Source organism: Anser anser (genome assembly GCF_964211835.1).
Source record: "Anser anser genome assembly, chromosome: 16".
Lineage (NCBI taxonomy): Eukaryota > Metazoa > Chordata > Aves > Anseriformes > Anatidae > Anser > Anser anser.
In genome coordinates this window covers 4656244-4675807 of record NC_139737.1, presented here as the reverse complement: position 1 = coordinate 4675807, position 19564 = coordinate 4656244, and the positions used below count along the sequence as shown (strand labels likewise).

General features: G+C 35.5%; 1 long non-coding RNA gene across 3 annotated transcripts; it reads left to right on the top strand.

Moving 5' to 3' along the window:
• The first annotated feature begins 2526 nt into the window (after window positions 1-2526).
• Window positions 2527-18850, top strand: LOC310882441. Of its 3 annotated transcripts, none has more exons than XR_014572964.1 (4): window positions 2527-2774; window positions 2980-3136; window positions 4459-5416; window positions 16614-18850. It is a non-coding gene; the product is annotated as an uncharacterized lncRNA (long non-coding RNA). The 3 variants fall into 3 exon arrangements; XR_014572965.1 differs by lacking the exon at window positions 16614-18850 and adding an exon at window positions 16408-16607; XR_014572966.1 differs by lacking the exon at window positions 16614-18850 and adding an exon at window positions 13697-16211.
• The last annotated feature ends 714 nt before the right edge of the window (window positions 18851-19564 follow it).

Sequence of the window (19564 nt, the reverse complement as noted above, 5' to 3'; positions counted from 1 at the left end):
GGCATATGCAGAAAGATTCAGGTACTTCTGGAAAAAAAAAAAAAAAAAAAGGAGACGGGTGTTTATTTTCCAAACCTATATATATGAAAAATCAAAACAAACAAACAAACAAAAAAACCCTCTTGTTGCTGAGATCTCAACAAGCTGAAAAATTTGACCCACAAAAGGAGAGATCTAAGGTATAATGGATGACTCCGTCCTTTTTATCCCTGTCAAATGAATAAAGTAGTATGCATTTTCATGTCCCTGAAGAAAGCAGAAATTCAAATTCCTAAATACATGTATCATTTTATAATAAGGAAAGATGGAAACCTCCCTGAGCCCTTATGTCATATATGTAAACGTGTACTGACTTCAAAGTATATGAATCTGTTGATGTCTGAATAGCCCACACAAGCAATGCATTTTCACTGTGAAATTGCAATATCCAGTATCCCTTCGATAAATTGATTGTACAAAATTTCATTTCATATAGAAAAGTTGTTTCTTTTTAAAACTTTGAGTCCTAATTAGCCATTAAAATAAAGATACATTCTCCTTTGTCAGTGTTAGATATGACATGCTCCATTTTAAATCTCTAAAGGTATCTTCACTCAAAGTCACAGTGCATTTAACAAACAGTTTCATTTCAGCCTAAGATCTAAAGGAACTAACATATTTATTAAAGCATTTTGATCCTTCAGAGACAGATTAATAAGGAGCTTGTGACAGTTCAGCATGATAAAATGAGTCAATAAACAGGAATGTCTGCTGACATTAGATATACTGATCCACAAATAATACAATACATATTTGGTTTTTCACAAAGAAAAATCACCTGAAGAAGCCATTGCCATGATTAAGTACTTTCTGCTACCTCAAGTTTCTGTATTCTGTAGAAATTTTCCTTACAAATTCTCTTGATGAGCACAACGTCTTTTTTATACATAAGGAAAGTGCTGCTTTTTTATGATATCTATATGGAATAATGAATCAAAATACAGCATGAAAAAGGTTTAATCACTGTATGGATTTGAGAAGTAAAAATGGAGCACGATGCTAGATGTATTCTATGTTTATGCACTATAAAACCTGTGTTTAGGCTTGCCTGAATAGCTGGCATTTACCTGTGAATTATTTATAGTATGCATTTGTTTTATATTAACACTTACAAATATTTAATGTGGATGTCAGTAACAATAGGGGTTCTAGATTTAACTTAGAACAGCCTTTCCTGTCTAGTGACTTCGTTAAAATGATGAACCTAAAAATTGCTTCTCAATCCACACGAGTAATAGTTATCTTACTATTTTGAGCAGATGTCATGACAAGGTCAAGCTAGAAGCAACCATTTCAGTTCGTTGTAATTTCTCAATCAATAAAGTCATTTAAGTGAGCTATCAGTACACATCATAGACAAAAAAAATCAAAACGTGCATGTACAGGAGACTAATGTCATTATGTCCAAGTTTCACATAGAAGACAAACTCAAGAACCAGAAAAGAAAAGAAAGACGCTTGAATGAATGGGCAGATCATGGTGAGCACTGCCTTTTTCTTGTAAGGAAAAAATTACTTTTTCTGTCCCTGTTCTTGTCTGTTTGATGATTCATATCATGAAAGACAGCTTGGGGAAATACAAATGCACATGCATGCTTCAAACACATTTATGCAATTAAACAATGAATAGTTGGGTCAATTCATTTCCCATTTTTACTGTTTTTACACCAGTGTTGCCAGATGATTTTCCCGATGTCCATTATGATTTATGATGTGAGAACATAATGAAACTAATTTATATCAATAAATGTGAATGTCTCCATTAACATCTATACAGTCTGGTTTACACTAACAAAGAAACCATACTGGTATACTTAGAACCACTTCAGAGTATCACCCAATGAAGAGAAAATGTCATTGCGAAAACTAGCAGAGATTAAAAGTTTACAGTAGTCATCTTGAGGTTCCAGTTGCAGTACATAAAACTTAATGTACTGTACCACATTATACACTAATGCTTAAAATAACGGCTCCTGAGGTTCTGGTTATAATGATCCTGTTCTGAATATGAAAATAGCTTAATACATTTTTCCTTCAGTCATTACTTCCTAATCAACTTAATCTCTCTCTTCATCCCACCCATCAAACTGATGAGACCTTATGCCCTTTCAGGAGGGGACAGAGGAACTGGAATACATCCTACAAGTTGTTGGTCATTTGGCACAAGGAAATTCATGCTTGATTTCTCTACCACTGATGTGTAACAGTACCAGTTCACCATACTACAATGAAATACGTACCACATAACAAAACAATGCACAGTAAATAGTAAGAAAGAACAGCAAATTAAGCTGTAAGAAATTAAGTATGCAAGATAATTAAAATCCCATAAGGCGATCATTTTAATTTTGTTCATTAACCAGTGTTTTTGAACTCAGCCTGAAACAAATGCCAAATTCATAGTCTAGAGTTTTTCATACCTTACTCTTTTTCTCACTGCAGAGTTCAGGAGAGAACAAACAGCTTAGAAAGTGCTGACCTCATCTCAGCATACGAATCAAACCTTCTTAAACGACCACAGGTGTTACCAGGGCTAGTCTTTGCCCCAAAACTGTCATTTAATTTAGAAGGCTCACTGATGAAATCCCTTGGTCAAGATGGCAGCAAAATAAGCTAGAGAGCTGTTCAGACCATACAGAGCAGATTGATCTATGCTTGTGTGTTTCCATTCATTATAAGCACCATCACAACTTCATATTGTTTCAGCTCAGATGCAACTCACCATATTCTATCTAGGTAAATACACAGCTTCAGTAAAGATACACCTTGCACAGAGATGTGCGAAGTGCTTTTTTCCTTTCAGATACAACAAGCAGCGGTATTTTATGAATTTTAAGCTTGAGAATTTTTCATCCATTCACTTCACTTCAGGAATAGGAGCTATTACATGCAGTTATCAATATCAGAAGCTTCTCAATAACAGATTAATTTTACCTTTCAGAAAGTTGGAAGAATTTAACTTCTGGAATTTCTTGAAACCTTCATCACTTGGGAATGGATAAAACTTGTTGTCTGCTTCTCTCATCTTCCAGTAGTCATACAACGAGTTTCTCCATATACAGATGTCCTAATTTTGGAAAGGAAAAGCCATAAGCCAGGTAAACTCTATTTACATGTTTTATTGTATAGGCCAGCAGAAGCCAGATCCTGTCCTAAGCAGATGTGCTCTAGAATTCTCTTCCTATATTTTTGGAAAACAATATTTTTTTCAGTTACTTAGGTGCTTTCAAAGACTTTATTTGGGTGGCTGTAAATATTTGGATATAGTTTAATCATCGTTTCATAATAGCATAGAAAGTTAGAGATTTTAAAACCAAGTAATGGTAGCTCATAATGATTAGAAAGTTGCAAAATTGTTACTCTGACAAATTGAATTAACAAGACAGTGGTATTACATTATGATAATTTATTGTAATAAATGTATGTCTCGATGTAAATACTTGCAACTCCCTTCTCTGGAATATCTCAGCAGCACACAATGCTAATTAAAACACCCTTCCAACATGCCAGTTAAATAGAGAGCCTGGTTCTCCGTACATACATTTAGGAAATGGAAAGATAAAAGTGTTTGATCCAAAGTCAACTGAAGCTAATGGAGAAAGTCTTACTAGTCCCAGTGGCGATTTCTCAAGCGTACTGTGCCCGTAATTAAAAGCAGATGGGTGCTGAAAAGCTAGCCCTGGTAACTAACACACAACCCTGGGTCACATAATGAGTCTGGCTCAGATCTGAGAATGGAACTCAACTCTACTGAATTTCTACCCAGGGCTTTAATCACAAAACTACTATTCTTAATTTAAAATCAAGAGGTTTTGAAAGAAATATTAGCAAGGCGCTAATTTTTCACTTCAGGGGAATATATTGTTTCTCAGCTAACTAGCTTTTATATTTCAGGCCAAATAAGAAACCAAAGCTCTTTGCTATTGTGTTAATTAAGGATTTTTATTCATACCCCTAAGCAATATACTAACCTCTAAATGATTTTCCAACTACAGCCTCAATAGGAGTAAAACTGAAGTACAATTAAGGTTTGCAGATTTGCCTATATTATAGCTTTCTAACTGTAACCTTTCCACCCTGCTCTGTAATTAGCAAACCAGTTCATAAGTTCTCCAGACACAGGCGTTTGTGTAGAGCTCAAGGCATCACTATGAGCTCTGGAATAACCATGCCATGAAAATAAAGCAATTTTGAGTCAGAGAAACAGCAATTCCACATATTGTTCCTTTCTCCCATCTTGTGGTCATTGAGATTTCCCGCACCCAAGCTTAACAGGCCACAGATTTTAAAAAGACAAAATACAGGACTTTTTACTTTTCAATTTTGTTATGTATGCCAATTCTTAAAATAAAATGTTTCTTTTTATTTTGTATTCCACACACAGTTGACTAAACCAGATATGTATTTATTTTAAACACAGCTACAGACAGAGGCGGCTTCCCTCACACCTCACCTTCTTTAGGAGAACACTTAAAGAAGGACCACCACATCCTGCGAGGAGCCTGTGAGAGACACATTCATGTGAAGGCATTAGAGGCCGCATGTGGGATTCAACATGAAACCAGTTTTATATTATTTGAGTCTGTGAAAGTAGGGCTTTGGGGTCAAAAAAGAAGCTTCTTTCTTTCTCCACACCCAGGAACGTATAGCAGCCAGGTATTCACAAAACATTCACAAAACTCGAGTTAGACAGAGGCTTACTGAAAGCCAGGTAATTCCATGCTATGGCATCTGAGGACTCTGCCAGCTCCCTCTGTAGCAGCATCTATCCCTGAGCCACCAGCACCACCCCAGTGCAGCAGTCTCTCCACAGAACACCAGAGCTACACATGAGGCACAAACAGAGCGCTTACAATCTACTAGGCTAAAAGACAGAGTCCTCCAGATGCAGGGCACTACTACTTGCAGGCATGGCTGAAAGTTCTGTCACCAAGAGAGAAACTACAGCACAGTAAGGTCTAGACTAGTTGGGCCAGCTAGAAACAGGAGAGGCCATCCTCACCAGGCCTTAGAAGCACACACAGAAGCCATTTTAGTTTAGTGCCTCACAGACTACGAGAGAGTCTGTGAAGCAATGTGATAAACAGCAACACTTGCTGCAACATATAAGCTCTCCAGGCACGGAAATTTGGTCCTCAGCTAGGCTGGAGCTGCACCTGAGTGAGTTTAACCAACACACCCTAAGACCCCAGCTAAGGCTGCCCCCATAGCAGGGTGAGGGGGAACAATACAGACAGCCACTATCCTCCCCCTCAAAATTTTTTGTGGCTTTACTTCCTTGTTGCTTTATATCCTGTTTAACCTGTCTCTGCAGGTATAAATCGTGAAGGGGGAAACCAGCCTGGTTCCTGCTCAGAAGCTAGGAGTAGCTGGCTGAGGTAGGCCTTGAGAGGTTTTTCTCTCACAGGATGTGGCAGCTATATAGTAGCTCAATGATGGTTCAATAGGAGCTCTGCCTGAAGTATGTTCTTTAAGCAGAAGTTTAGTCAATATTTTCAGTGTTATTGTAACAAAGTGTACAGAAACATTCTTCAGCTGGATTGTGCTGTGGTAAAGGTAGGTAGGGCAGAGTAGGTGTTGGCGGAGCAGTTGTTTTCCTGCATTGAGGTGAATGAAGGAGAGTATGGTCTGGAATGTTCTTCCCAACAGGGTCCTTACTGGTATCTTGAGGGAAGGTAGTTTGTTGAGTAACCTCAATGGCAAAATGAAAGTTCAAGATTGGTTTTGATGGAGGAGGCTGCATATAAATAACATTGTCAGGTCACAAAGCTTACATAAGTAAGTGAGCTATGTCACCAAAGTAAAAACGACCCCAGTGCCTCCCTCTTTATATGTCACTGGTGTGAAAATATGATAAAACTGAGGTAATGTCACTGGCTGTTTAATACTATCCATGTGCTTATCCTGACAGTATTTCCCAGAAATACTTGGTCTCTTCTACATTGCACCAGGCTTGCAACACTTGTATAAAATACATGCTTACAATCAGAACGCAGCACTTATGGATAATAGCTTCATGAAACCTAGCAATTAAAAAAAAAAAAATCAAAAGTCAAAAAATAAAAAATCAAGCCATTCAGAGAATACATTAAGAATCTTTTTTTTTTTTTTTGGGGGGGGGGGGGCGGGGGGAGGAGGGTGTCAGGGTAAACCTTTTCTTTGCCTTTCATATAGAGCTTTTAGAGTACACTTGAGTCATGCGTTCATACTGTTCTCCAGAAGCTGAGAGCTAGCAATATAAGGATTTTTAAATTGAAGTTGGGATTCTCAAACAATCTTAAGAGCCTGAGAACTGGGACTGTAGGGGAAATAAACATCACCAATCAAAATACCATGAGTGTGATAACACTGAACGGGGATAAAAACAGTTTTACAGGTGAATAGAATAGAAGAAAAAAGCTTAAGATGAAAATAAAATGTAGTTTTTCAGCCTATTTAATCTTCATTTTTAGCTTACTGACTAGCTAAAAGTCAAATCAGGAAGCTGCTGATGAGAATGTAAAGGGAGAACTGAGGCAAGCATTCTACTATGCTCATATACTGAAAGTGAAAAGGCTCATTATCAGAGTGGATGAGAAATGGGTCATTCTTATAATCAAAAGATATCTGGCTATGCAAGATATTTGGCTGCTTACTTGCAACCATAATTTGGCCAATCACATTGTTTTTGTCATCATGTTGGATATCCAAGAAAATATATAGAAAATATACTCATTATATCTCTGAGAAAACAAGTTGCTTAAATAGCCCTTTCTTTGCTGTCTCTAATTGCAAGGAGTATAATAGAAATCAGATTGAAGGAAAACATGTTGATGATGTGCCTACAATATTAACAAAGGAATAAAAATTCTACCCAGATTTAGAGGAAAGATGTTAAAAACATATTTACTATTACTTTATTTTATTTTTATTTTTTTCCTCCTGTAAACAAAGATATGCTTACAGAGTGGCTAGCTTTACGCAAGCTGTTCTTTCAAACCTGTTAATATGTCATTTGGATTTATGGCAACAACTGGAAAAGTAGGAATACTCATTCCCCTGAGTACAGGCAAAGCAGATCTGTGGCAGACTGCTATATTCTGTGCAGCATCTGCAACCAAGGTTTTATCATCAATCAGAGCTAGTGAAATAAGTTCTGGAAAAATGAGAAAACTTTTAAAATATTAATACAGCCATCATTGCACGAGGCTTTGATTTTACAAAACTGGCTCTGGATAATACTTCTTTCTTAGGAAACCACTATGTATCCAGGCAAGTTTTCTTAGCCTAATGTCATCGTTTTCATAATGACTGAAAGTGCTGCTCTAACAGCACTTAGACAAAACAATTGCTTTGATCTTTGGATATAAATTATCCACTTCTGTCCATCTATGAATTAATGGTAGTGGTGCAAAATGTGTTTGCCAAATAGTGAAGGTTATATATTTTTAGTCTCATGGATTTTGTCCCTTAAATCACTGAAAATCAGATGTTTTGCTCAGTGCTTTTGTAGATCCGCTATTAGAAAGTAACTTGAATCTTGGTAGGGTGTCCTCTGAAGCAGAAAGACCCATGCCAGAGTCATGGGCAGTAGATAAGAACTGTTTGAGTGATTTGGAGGCAAGTCTTCCAAAATTCTGTTTGTAGCTTTTTGATTGGTTCACTGTAATTGCCTAGTCAAATGATCTGGTTGTCAGTTCACCTGACTATGAAATATGAATAGTAAGGATCTTCAGAGATTATGTGAATTGTAGTTGTTTAATGCTTTTAAAGTACTCTAAGGGTATTCGACAAAATATGTTCACTGCAATATTTTAAAAACATCATTATTTTATTTATACTGATTATATAAATGTATATAGGAATATGTTGTGTGAGACAAACACTGAGGCATACATGATTCAACATTTACTTTACACAGTAGATCTTCTGTGTGCTGCATTTTTCTTATTTATTTGATAATTTTCCGTATTTGAGCCATGTAATTCATTATATATCAAAATTAGACTCAAGTTTGGAAAGGAATAAATAGTGGTCCTGGTGTTACATGACTTATACTAGTTTAATTCTTCAATCCACTTTAACAGTGAAACAGTGTAAATTAAGCTCTTTGATCTTCTCTCCAGAGAACTCCATTTGGCATTGTGTGTGTTTGGTGTGTTTTAAACACTTTTTCATGTGATTTCTAAGAAAAGAGAACTACACAACACAAGGTGCTTCACTATTAGTAACTAGCATCATAATTCATTTGGCCTGTGTAAGCTTGAATCTGAAAAAATACAAATAACCTTTCAAATATTAACATGAGCCAAAAGTCAACTTAGTCATCTGATGAGGCACTGACAAATTCACAACCTAAATGACATTTGTCACACTGAAGTAGAAACAATTATTAATAATTTTCATTTCATTAGAAGCACTACAATGAAATGTCAACAACTTTAAAAGTGTAGCAGAAGTGTACAAATTAATTTTGATTTTCTGAAGTGTAATTATCTTTGTAAGTACCACACTGTGTAATCACTTTTGGCGCTATTACTTGTGCAATCAATAACGCTTAAATGTACTTAGCTGTTTTCAAACATGGTTTCCTAAGGTCATCCCTTACTACTGAGGATGTTTCAGTGTGAGTATGTAAAGAATTGTTTTCCAACAGGTCACAGATGTAGGGCATTTTTAAAATCTATTTATGTATCTTCCTATTATTTTTTATCTTTCGAATGGTTGCTTAGAAGGGTGTGTATAATATAAAAAAAAAAGTCTTGATGTTCATTGCAAGTCCATTTCTATACGCTGGGTGGCAGCATTAGCTCTCTCACATGTGCGTGCACCTCTTGGGGCTCATCCTACTTTCCAAATGCAACTTGACTGCAGAGTTAATTATATTCCCTTGAGCCAGGCAGTCAGGCCAAATTTGGCCTCACATTAGCCAGATGAATGGTTTGTAATCATCTAGAGAAGTACATCTAGTTCCCACAAGCTTAGTCAGTCCTCAAGTGTCAGCATTTGTAATAATTCAGGAGCTCATAATGCTTGAATACAGAAAAACCACAAGACATGTCTTGATGGAAAGTTACTTTTCTACCTCATGGCTTAAGACCTATGCAATTTCAGCTGACATTGATAGGTACACATCCATGTTTGGACAATAGTGTTATTGGCATTTTGCTAATGAATTTGTTTAACTCTATTATTTTACCAATTTGCTGGAGATCTCCAGGACCAATTTGTCTATAATCCTCTGCCAACACTACTGCAGAGGGTAGGAGCAGAGGTGGTTGCCAGTTCAGCCCACTGGCAGCAGCTACCCGGATCAAACAGGATTTGAGTTGGTTTCTGGAATCAACAGCAGGCCTTTATAGGATCCATTTTATGATGTAACCTGAATGAGTCCTGGAGTTTTGTGCTCTAACACAGCTTTTCAACCTTAGCTGGTATCATCTACAGAGTTGTATCAATGATATATCTGTATTGGTAGATATCACTTAGAAGCAAAGCTGATGTAACCAGTGATAGGAATGGAAGAATATACTTCTTCAAAACTACTGAAATTGCAGATCCTGTGCCCATTCCTCCCTGCATGAAGTTAAAACTTTGGCTTCCAAGTTCCTTCATGGAGAATAACTACTGGCCCTATTTTTGCTTCAAATTGAAAACACTGACTTTGAAGGAGGACTCTCTGAACAGCCTATAGTATAAACAATGAAATTAGATTGGAGTTTCCTCTCTGATTACTAAATTATCCATGAGTATTAAGGAATAAAAACAGGAAAGGGAATCTGTTATGCCATAGGGAAAACCAAGCCTGAAAATGTACCAAAAGTATTGTGTCATAGTCAACAGTAACAAGTCTTGCAATTTATTCCTTTTTAGTGATATAAGTATCATTAAAAATAGCAGTTCTTCAGCCATTTTTAGTAACATGTTAATTTAAGAATGCAGCAGACAAAACATTGCAGGCACTAACTTATTTAGAGGCTGAATATGCCAAAATCCAGGGCAATATTAGCATAAAAGGAACAGCACACATTTTCTTAACATTTCTAGTTTTCTTTCAGAAGTAATTCTCTGCATTTGCAATCTACATGGAAGAATAGCTTCCTCAGTATGTTTTGGGCAAGCGTCTTCTATTTAGAAGAACACTTCACATACACATAGGAAAATACAGTTGCAGTTTGGAGTAATGCATGTATGAATGCACCTGCTTGCTAATTGTGCCAGAAAATTCCTGTTTGGATAATTTCCTTTGGCAAACTTTCTGTTCAGTATGTAGCCCTGACTATGATTTCAGTATTCTGAATTTTCTTTTGATTCTTGGGACAACTAAATCATGAAATTATTTGCAAATACTCCAGAGACCGTAGTTTTGATGACTTTGAAAGAAATCTGCTGGATAGGCCATATGTATCACAGGTTCAACTGCTCTGAAGCATACAAATAACTGAAGTTTTTAGTTCCCCTTCCATTGAGATAAACACAGAATTTGCTTTTGGAAGACAATTTTTATTAAAAACAAATAAAAGCACAATACATCTGGCTGTTTTGAAATTTATGGGTAATAGATGCATTTGTGTGCATCTTTCATTGTGTCAGTGTAAAGATATTCAAAACACTATAGCAGATACCAATCTTGTGTTATTTTCATTGAAGAGTTGAAGAGATTATTCTGTTCATTTTGCAAGAAATACTTTTCTAATGAATTACAGATGAAATTTTCATTGCTAATCAGGTTTGGTTAGATACTATGAATATCCAGGATTCTGGATTACTGTCTTAGTTTAGTTATGTAGCATTGGGAAAATTAAATTAAAATTTGGATTGAATTTTAAAATTTTATTTGAATTTTGCTTTTCATGACACATGCCAAATAACATTATGAAAGAAAAAAGGATATGGTAGATAATGTGCTAATCCTTCTAGGAATTATCAAGATACTTCTGTTTGATCTTACATGGATTGTATTTTTACGAATTTAATTTACTTGCCTGCTGGTGACTGTGCTAACAGAAGAATATCTGTTTCATGTACTGAAATGTAATTTCAAGATAATAGTTTTTTTAGTGAGTGAAAACAGGAACGGTTAACAGACTGTTTTGTCTGTAGTCCACCAGACTGCTCATGAGATGTCTGAACCGTATTTAGTAGATGAAACAGAAGCATTGATTGTGTGACCTGCTGTGATGCATCATAAGTCCTACAAAATAAAGTATTTCTTTTGGCCACAGAGTATTGCATTTAAAAGGCAGGATCAGTTAAATAAAAATTGAAAAGCAGAAGAAATAAAGCAGACCTTGTCAGCTGCAATTACATCTTCTAGTCGCTGGAAGATAATATAATTCAATGTCTGTGTTAGCATTCAATGTTAACTTATGGGCAAGTAATTTAGATGAATTCTCAATGAGAAATTGAATTTCAGGTGAATCAGCAGGAAAATCAGTGTGTTCTGTAATTGAATGGAAAATAGTTGAGTCAGCGCTGGCAGTGTGTTTGATGCCAATGCACATGCCATGGAGGGACTTACTGGTTTGACATGTATTATGTTATTTGAGATTATGAAATGTGGAGTTACTCCAATAAAATATGGAGTAATTAAGTATTAAAGAAAACCTCAATTCCCAAGTTCAATTAAAAGCTTCCAACTTAGGTAGAAGCTAGGAGGTACTAATACAAGCAGTGTTTCACGTGTAGAGTCTCAATGTTGATACTTGATTCTGCCTTGGGATATGAGATGAGATGTTTCCAGGCCCTTATGATTTTTTTTCACACTTCCGTGGTCATTAGATTACAACATTCAAATAAACATTCAGCATGAATTTGAGTTATGGAAGAAGCAAAGTGAGAAATATCAGTTCGTTTTTTTGCTCAACAGTTTTACTGAGGTAAAGGTGAGCTACATCTTTGTCTCACCCAAGTACAAGACAAGGGAAGCACCTGTCCAAGGGAACAGGTTTTTGAAGCACTACAAATGCATGTAAATTTGAACAGTCTCAGGAAAGGAATGACTAAGAGGAAATGAATAAAATTGGTTTGCCAGAGTTGGAAGTCTGGATATATGAGCATTTTTAAGCTTTATTTATTTATTTATTTATTTATTTATTTATTTTCTTGAAATAAGTTTGTAGGGTAGTGGAACCAAGTTTTTTTAGGAATGTCCTGACTGTTCATTTAACTGGACTTGCCCATGTAAGCAGAATTGCCACGTCAAGAGTTTTTTCAACTCCGCATACTTTCATAGGCTTGCTTGTTCACTAATTCTCTAAACACAATGGCTTAACTTGGGGCACATTCCCATAGATTTACTTTCCCATTTAATATTGAGGCTTTAGCGTGATAACTCAGATCTGTGTTAGTGCTTGAAATGCCAATCTCTCCCTTGTAAAATATGTATGATTGTCTACCTTAGTGGAAAATATCCTTATCACCAAGGCAAATATTGTAACAAACAGGTAATGTGTGACAGCTCATCATGGTTCTTGCAAAGATGTACTAAATAGCAGATGACTATCAATAGAATTACAAGTTGTTTTTTTTTTTTTTTTGATGTACAGGTATCTGCATTTTTAATTTTTGTCAAATGCTTTAAAAGGGATGCTAAAACCTGATCTAAATGTAAAAGCGGATGCCTTCTTTTGAACAGGGATTAGAAAGCAAACAATTAATCTTACATACCTGAGGATTTATGTAAGCTGCTACTTTTTAAGTAAAAATCATAAACATACAAATGTAGTCTCTCTACCTATTTTGCATCCTCCTGAATAAAATATATATATATAAATATATATATATGGGGAAAAAAAAAAAAGCCTGGATTTGTCTGGTAGATGACATGACATCAAAAGAAAAATGCTAAAAATTTTTTGCTACTTTATAGAAATAAAAAGATTCTTAACAAACATATATATTTACTATGTGATAAGTGCAAATGCTGGAGCTTGTAAGCTGTAGTGCTGATTAGGTAAATTAGACTTGGAGTAACTGGAGGATTCTGTAGCCCTCCTACATTAATGAGGTTTTCTTTGCATTCACTAACAAATTGAAAATTTGCGTGAGTGTTGTGAAAAGATTGGTTGGACTGAACAGGCTTTTAAGTGTGATGGGAAGTGTATAAAACTGACTGGTTTTGACTTCAAGCCAGGTGAAACCAAGTTGATTTCACAGTTATGTTTCTGAATCCTCACATCAAACCAAAATCAAAAGGCCTGGATCTGTGGGAAGTGAAAGAGAAAAACAATTTTTTGCATGAACAGCTACAGGATGAGATCACCAAGAGTCGTGTATCTTTAGTGCTTAGTGCCAGTCTCTGCCACATACTGTGAGAAAGGTCTATTCTCTTTGTCCAGCTGAGTGAGTTTCTAGAAGTTCATGCCTTGAAGTGGGATAACTGTCTTTATAAATAAGGATACTTTCTCAGAAGACTGCTGGGATTTGAGGGACCAGTACTTTACATATCACTTTATTGAATTCAGACTGAGCTCCCAGAGCTATAAAGACCAGCTTAAGCTTATGGCAGTAAGGCTACCTGAAATAACGTTTTCAAACACGAAGGCCTAATTCCAGCAAAGAAAAACTGAATGACCCACCTTTGTTCAAAATTTGGTTCATATTAAATTTGTGTCCCTGTTACTTCTGTCATACGCATGCTTCATAAAGCTTTTGCTTTCTTTGCATATCTCTGCCAGTTAAACCAGCAAGACATAGAATTAAATGTCATGATATCAAAGTGGAGGAATGAACAGAAGCAGGAGGAAGACGGAATGCCTGGCCGCTACTCTCAGGATTCCTACACATGCATGTTCTCTTGTGCTCTCATTCTATTCTGTCAGAAAAATAATCCTAAAATGCTTATTTTCCCTTTTTGAAGAACATTTTAATCTTATTGCTACCTTGTTGCTATGTTCATGTTTTGTAGCCGTGGTAGTTTTATTTATTTATTTGTTCTGGGCTTGTTTTCCTGGGTTCTTTTTTAATATCTCTGATGAAACTGAATACTTGGGGTTTTAAATCCAATAATCAGAAGAGGAGAGAGGGTGTCTGTGAACCCAGTCTCCACAGAATACCCACAGTGTCCCCTACATTGAGAGGCTTTAAATGTGTTGCCGCTTTGAACATCTCATGCTTCTGACAGTAATGCTTTTGTATTATGTACAACTCACCTTGTCTTGTTTGAAGAACTGACAGTGTCCCTGGAATACTTCTTAAAGGAGAAATTCTTTTATAAATTCTTCCACTGTTGTTTCCAAACTGCATTTGATGAATATTTTTGTTAGACTGTTTATTTCAGTAACTGTTACCTTATAAACTTTTAACCTGTACCTTGATAAAATAGCCACTTCCAGGTGTGCAAGACTCTATAGAATAGACAGTCTGCACTAAGATGGAAAAAAAAGAGCAGTATATGACAGCTGGTGTTCTTTTTAAGGTGTGGCTATGAATCTCCTTGTTTATAAAAGTACCACAGGATCCATGTCCTGTGGATCCTCATAGATTTTAGGTGATTCATAATCTTCTGTTTCTCCTCTCAAGTTGTGAGTTTTCATTGTCTCATCAGTTGAAAAGCAAGTTGAGGGTTCATCAGAGCGTTGGAGATGAAAAATTCAGCGGAAAAAGATTTGCATTGAAATCTATAGTGATTGCTTGTGATTGCAGTCTACAGAGACAGTTTTTAAACTTCACAGTTGTAAAACCATTTTTAAGCTTGTCATTTGGAAAAAAAAAAAAAAAAAGGTCTACAGGAGAAGACAAAAGGAATATTTTCCACAGCAGTCTGGTATGCAACAGCTATTGCTAGGAGCAGAATGCTACAACTTCTGTGAAAGGCTTTAGTTAAGTAACTGTTTTCTAGCAGTCATTAAGTCTTGCATCTCAAGAGCTCCATAGAAAGCAGTAACTATAACTAGTGCTCTGAACTTTACTGATGAACAGCAGTTTGCCTTCCAGCAATTTAAGCCTTTACACACACTGGTACATGTGTCCAAGCTACCCTTATCTTCATTGCTTTCCCCAGCTGGAAAACACATTTTGAATTGTAGTACTTCACTGTCAGGCTCGTGAAAAGCAAAGGCAATATATTGCTTATGTTTTCAATAAATGGGGCACATGTTGACTCTCTGAGCAGTGGAGGATATTCATAAACCAACTGCATACTGAGTGGATGAAACCAAACATGTAAGGATTAAATACTTCACTGAGATAGATATTATGGCACTTTTTTTTATAGGAGTGAACAGGTGGTGCTTTTAATCCAACCCAAATTAACCTATGTTCAATAATTTATGCATTCAAATTGACTCTAACAAATGCTGCCTAATTATGCATTCTTGCAAGGATGCACTTTACAGTGGGTTTCAAATTGGAATTTGGATCCAACTGGAGTTGTGTTCTCACAGCAGTTTTAGTATATAATGGAGTAAGGAATTCAGAATATAAAGAATATTCAAAGTAACTTTGCTCTGAATCCTTCTGTAGTTGTCTACATAATGTGTAGTTGTCACATTTTCCAACACTGGAAATTAATAACAAGCAAAATCCTATCTATGGTTTTCTTCAAGAGCTGTTCATGTCAAAGAGCGTCCTCACAGAAACGAAATAAAAGTAGAACAGTTCATTAGATCTGTAGCCTGTCTCAAGAAAACATGAATGCAGGAGTTAGTCTGTGCTTGAAGTGGGAAAAGGAAGATTAATACACAAGCCATCAGTAATCTTTAAAGCCTTTCTACTATCTCACTCTGAAGTAAAAAATAATAGAAACTGTTAAGATAGGTTTACCCACATCTGTAGGGCAGTGATGGGCCTTTTTCGTGAGTTCTTTTCTGTTTGTGCAAGGAACATCTCTTTAAATGGCCATCGTATTCTTGAACCATATAACTGAAATATCCTTACTATATATATTAGTTATTTTTGCATTTATATGGCAAGAAAGTTTTTGTTCTATTTAAGCTTTACCTGTTTGTCCTAGTTAGTAAGACACCATGCCTATCCTTTTTCATCTGTTGAAGTAGTGTGACCTTATTTTAACATATAAGGAACAAGGATGGAGGAAGATTAAATGATATGCCCAGAAGTCTGTGGCAGGTATGCTCACAGGGCATCTAAACTACACCGTCTTTCCTTTTCGTTGCTGCCCCATTTGACTTTCCCATGTTGGTTTTCTATTTCTGATTCTGCGCAAAATAATAAAACAAAAAAAAAAAAACAAAACAACAACAACAAGAAAAACAAATCTAGCCATGAACTTCCAAGAAAAAAATCAACTAGAGATTATTTTCACTTTGCAGTTCAATGTATGCCTGGTAGACAAAGCTGACAAAACCTTAGGCATTCTCAAATAAAAAATATAAAGAAATGTTTAAGAATAATAATCTCCACAGTATTTTCTGAATTTTCCTTTCAGGTGCTTTACAGTTTAATGTTCCCTTCTTCTACTGAATCCAACACATTTCTGCCGATTCAAGGAGCTTTCTCCCACTATAAGATCATCAAGTACATTTATTTCTTTTGTGTGCTGCTTTTGATAAAGTGTTATTGAAGTCCAAGAAAATTATGTACTGCTCTTCCTACCTTTGACTCACTGTGAATTTTATTTTTTTCCCCTTGAAGGATTCTGTCACAAATCAGACACAAGATTTTGTGATGAATTCATACTAGTGGACTGCCTCTTTGCTGCCCTGATCAGCTCTGTGCATAATTTTTCCTTATTGAAGTAAATGTAAAATATTTTTTTTGTTTGCATATCTTGCTGCTCTCTTCTGAAGAAAGTGTTTCTGCAAGATGATAAAATATAACTTTGCTTTCCAACTTGTAGAATACCAAGGATTCTGTTTTTCTTCTGCTTTTAAAAATTGTTATAGAGAATTATTTCTGTATTTCACAATTGGAAACAATGTAAGATAATGCTATTTTTTCTCATAATAAGAACCAGAATAATACTGTAGCAGTGAGTTAGCATTCGTTGTAAAATCAATGAAATAATCACGCTTTTAGATTTGTGAGTTTGAGGCATCAGTGAGATTGTTCACATAAATAAAGTCAGATGTTTTTAACTGACGCACAACTGAGCAGTAGCACACAGATTGAGGGCCCCAGTCCCTCACTGAATCTACCTGGATGAATCTGTGTAAGCAAATGACATATTTACTCTAAAATTGTATTCTCTGTGACTTCTGTGGGGCATGTCCTCCAGAAAGTCTCAGATTTTCTTCTACAGCAATGAAGATTTTAATTTTTTTAAACCATCACACTTCATTCTAGTGGCAATTTATGAATAATACACTCTAAGCATGTTATTAAGAAAGGACAATAGTATATTTTTAGTCTGGAGAATGTAGTTATGCTCATGTAATTTTCAATGTTTGGTTGTTCAGTTTCACTGAAAACTGAAATTTGCTCTTTAAGCCTAGAATTCTGCATATTTATTCAGCTAAAACATTTGAAATAACATTACAGTAAACAACTTACAGTAATTATTATATAATTACTAAGTATTAATTAGTAAATACAATTTGTAAGTATATTGACCCTTCCAAGTTTGATACTTAGATACTAGTTGTCATTTCCTATGCATTCTTCTTGTAGCGAGTGGAGAGGAGTTCTAAGGGGGAGAAGCGAACCTTTGGGGGAATCAAGACTGACCACGGCTTTCTCTTGTTGTTCCTGTGAACAGCTAATAGTAGATTAACTGTCTCGTCTCTGTACTATATTAAAGTTCACAGTGCAGAAGTTCAATTTTTCTGAGCTCTCATAAATTGCTCAATATATGCTGTTAATTATCAGTCAGTATGATTCACTGAAGTCATAACCTGACTCCTTAATGAGTTTCCCATAAATCTGTTCTATTCATTAGAGGTCAAATTGATAACTACTAAGAAGGAATATCAATGCTGAATATATTCTATAAGGATATAATTATAACTGAAACCACCCCAACCCTCGTGTCTCCCTCCTCTCTGGATCTTTGTGTTGAATTCAAAGCTCTCAAGTAACTGGTGGTTCTTAACAAGACAATGTGAGAGCAGGAGGAACAATGGAAAAAAACCTGCAGTTATGGGAAAAGTGGAAGTTTCTTATTATATGCATTTTTAACTTATTATTTAATGCATGGGTGCATGTAGTGCATCTATGGAGTGGTCATGTAATGGTCTAAACATTCATTGTGGAAAGCTTAAAGATTTGACTGACCCTTTTTATAAGTATGTTATCCGTTATGGGAGACAGTAGTGTGGACAAACTTCACCCTGGGAAGGGGACAATAGGAAGAATCAATATCAACATTCAGAATGCTTATTTTCTTCATATTTCAAAGAAAACCCCCTTTTCTAATTTTCATTGGCTGAATGATTAGAAAAAGCAGTTATTTCCATATGCTTTTTGCCACTGGATAGCTGGAAAAAATGTTGACACATAATTTATAAGACTAATAAAGCCTAGAAAAAGATTATACCAGAATGATCTCGTATATTTTCCCAGATAACAGACACTATCAGGAGTTATGAGGCATGCTTGTATCCAATATGGCCATGAGTGTAAAGCTGAAACTTATTTAGAGCATTTTAAATTAGACCATTTCTTCTGTGTGCAGAGGTCAAATAAATTTGAGGAAAGCAGCTTGAAAAAGTCAAATCAAATTGTGAGCTGGAAATGTAATATAAACATAGTCTGAAATTAAATCATGTACTTCATATATATCATATTTTGCAAATATGAGCTTTCAATAAGAAATAAAACAATGGAACTTCTAGGTAAATTTTTAATTTATTATTACTTGCAATATATACTTAATATAAATATGTGAGTTGTTTTTGGAAAAACGTTGATTTAGACAGATGTAAATTTTTACTTCTGAGCCTTTCTTCCAGGGATGCTTTCTCTAATATCTGTATATACTTATGGATATTGTATTGGAGAAGCAACATTGTGTCAATTTCTTAAGCTTTGCTATAAGATGGAGTGGAAGTGTTCTCCTTAAAAAAAAAAAATAGAGATAAATTTGGTCAAAAGAAAATTTATGTGAATTTGAGAGTAACTGAGGATAAGATGTACTTGATTTTCTTTTGATGTTTTTAATCTCTATTTAAAGTGTGACCAGGCATAACCACGTTAAAATCATGAGAACCGTGTTTATGTACAGCTGTTGATAGCCTAGTTTTATGATTCAGGTGCTTCTGGAGATTTTGGAGGTTTTTTTTTTTAAAAGAAAAAATGTGCATGGTAGAAACGCCTTAGTATCTGCAGTTCTCTCAATGTTCCTTGCTGGCATGATTTTTCATTCAAGAGCCTTAAAAAAAACTAGGATAAATTGCAATAAAACAATGAGAAAATTCAAGACCAAGCATATTTGCGTTCTGAAGAAAGGATACAAAAATAGTTGAGAGACAAGAGGAAAGATTGTTCTAAGTGATTTTGCTGGCTGTAGAAGGAGACTAAGTTAAGGTGAGCAATTATGGTTGTCAGTCATAGTGATCACACATGATTACATTAAATGTCAAGACTTCGAATGCTGGTGTATTATCAAGATTGAAGTAGGATGTTCACACTGAGTAATGAAAAACATT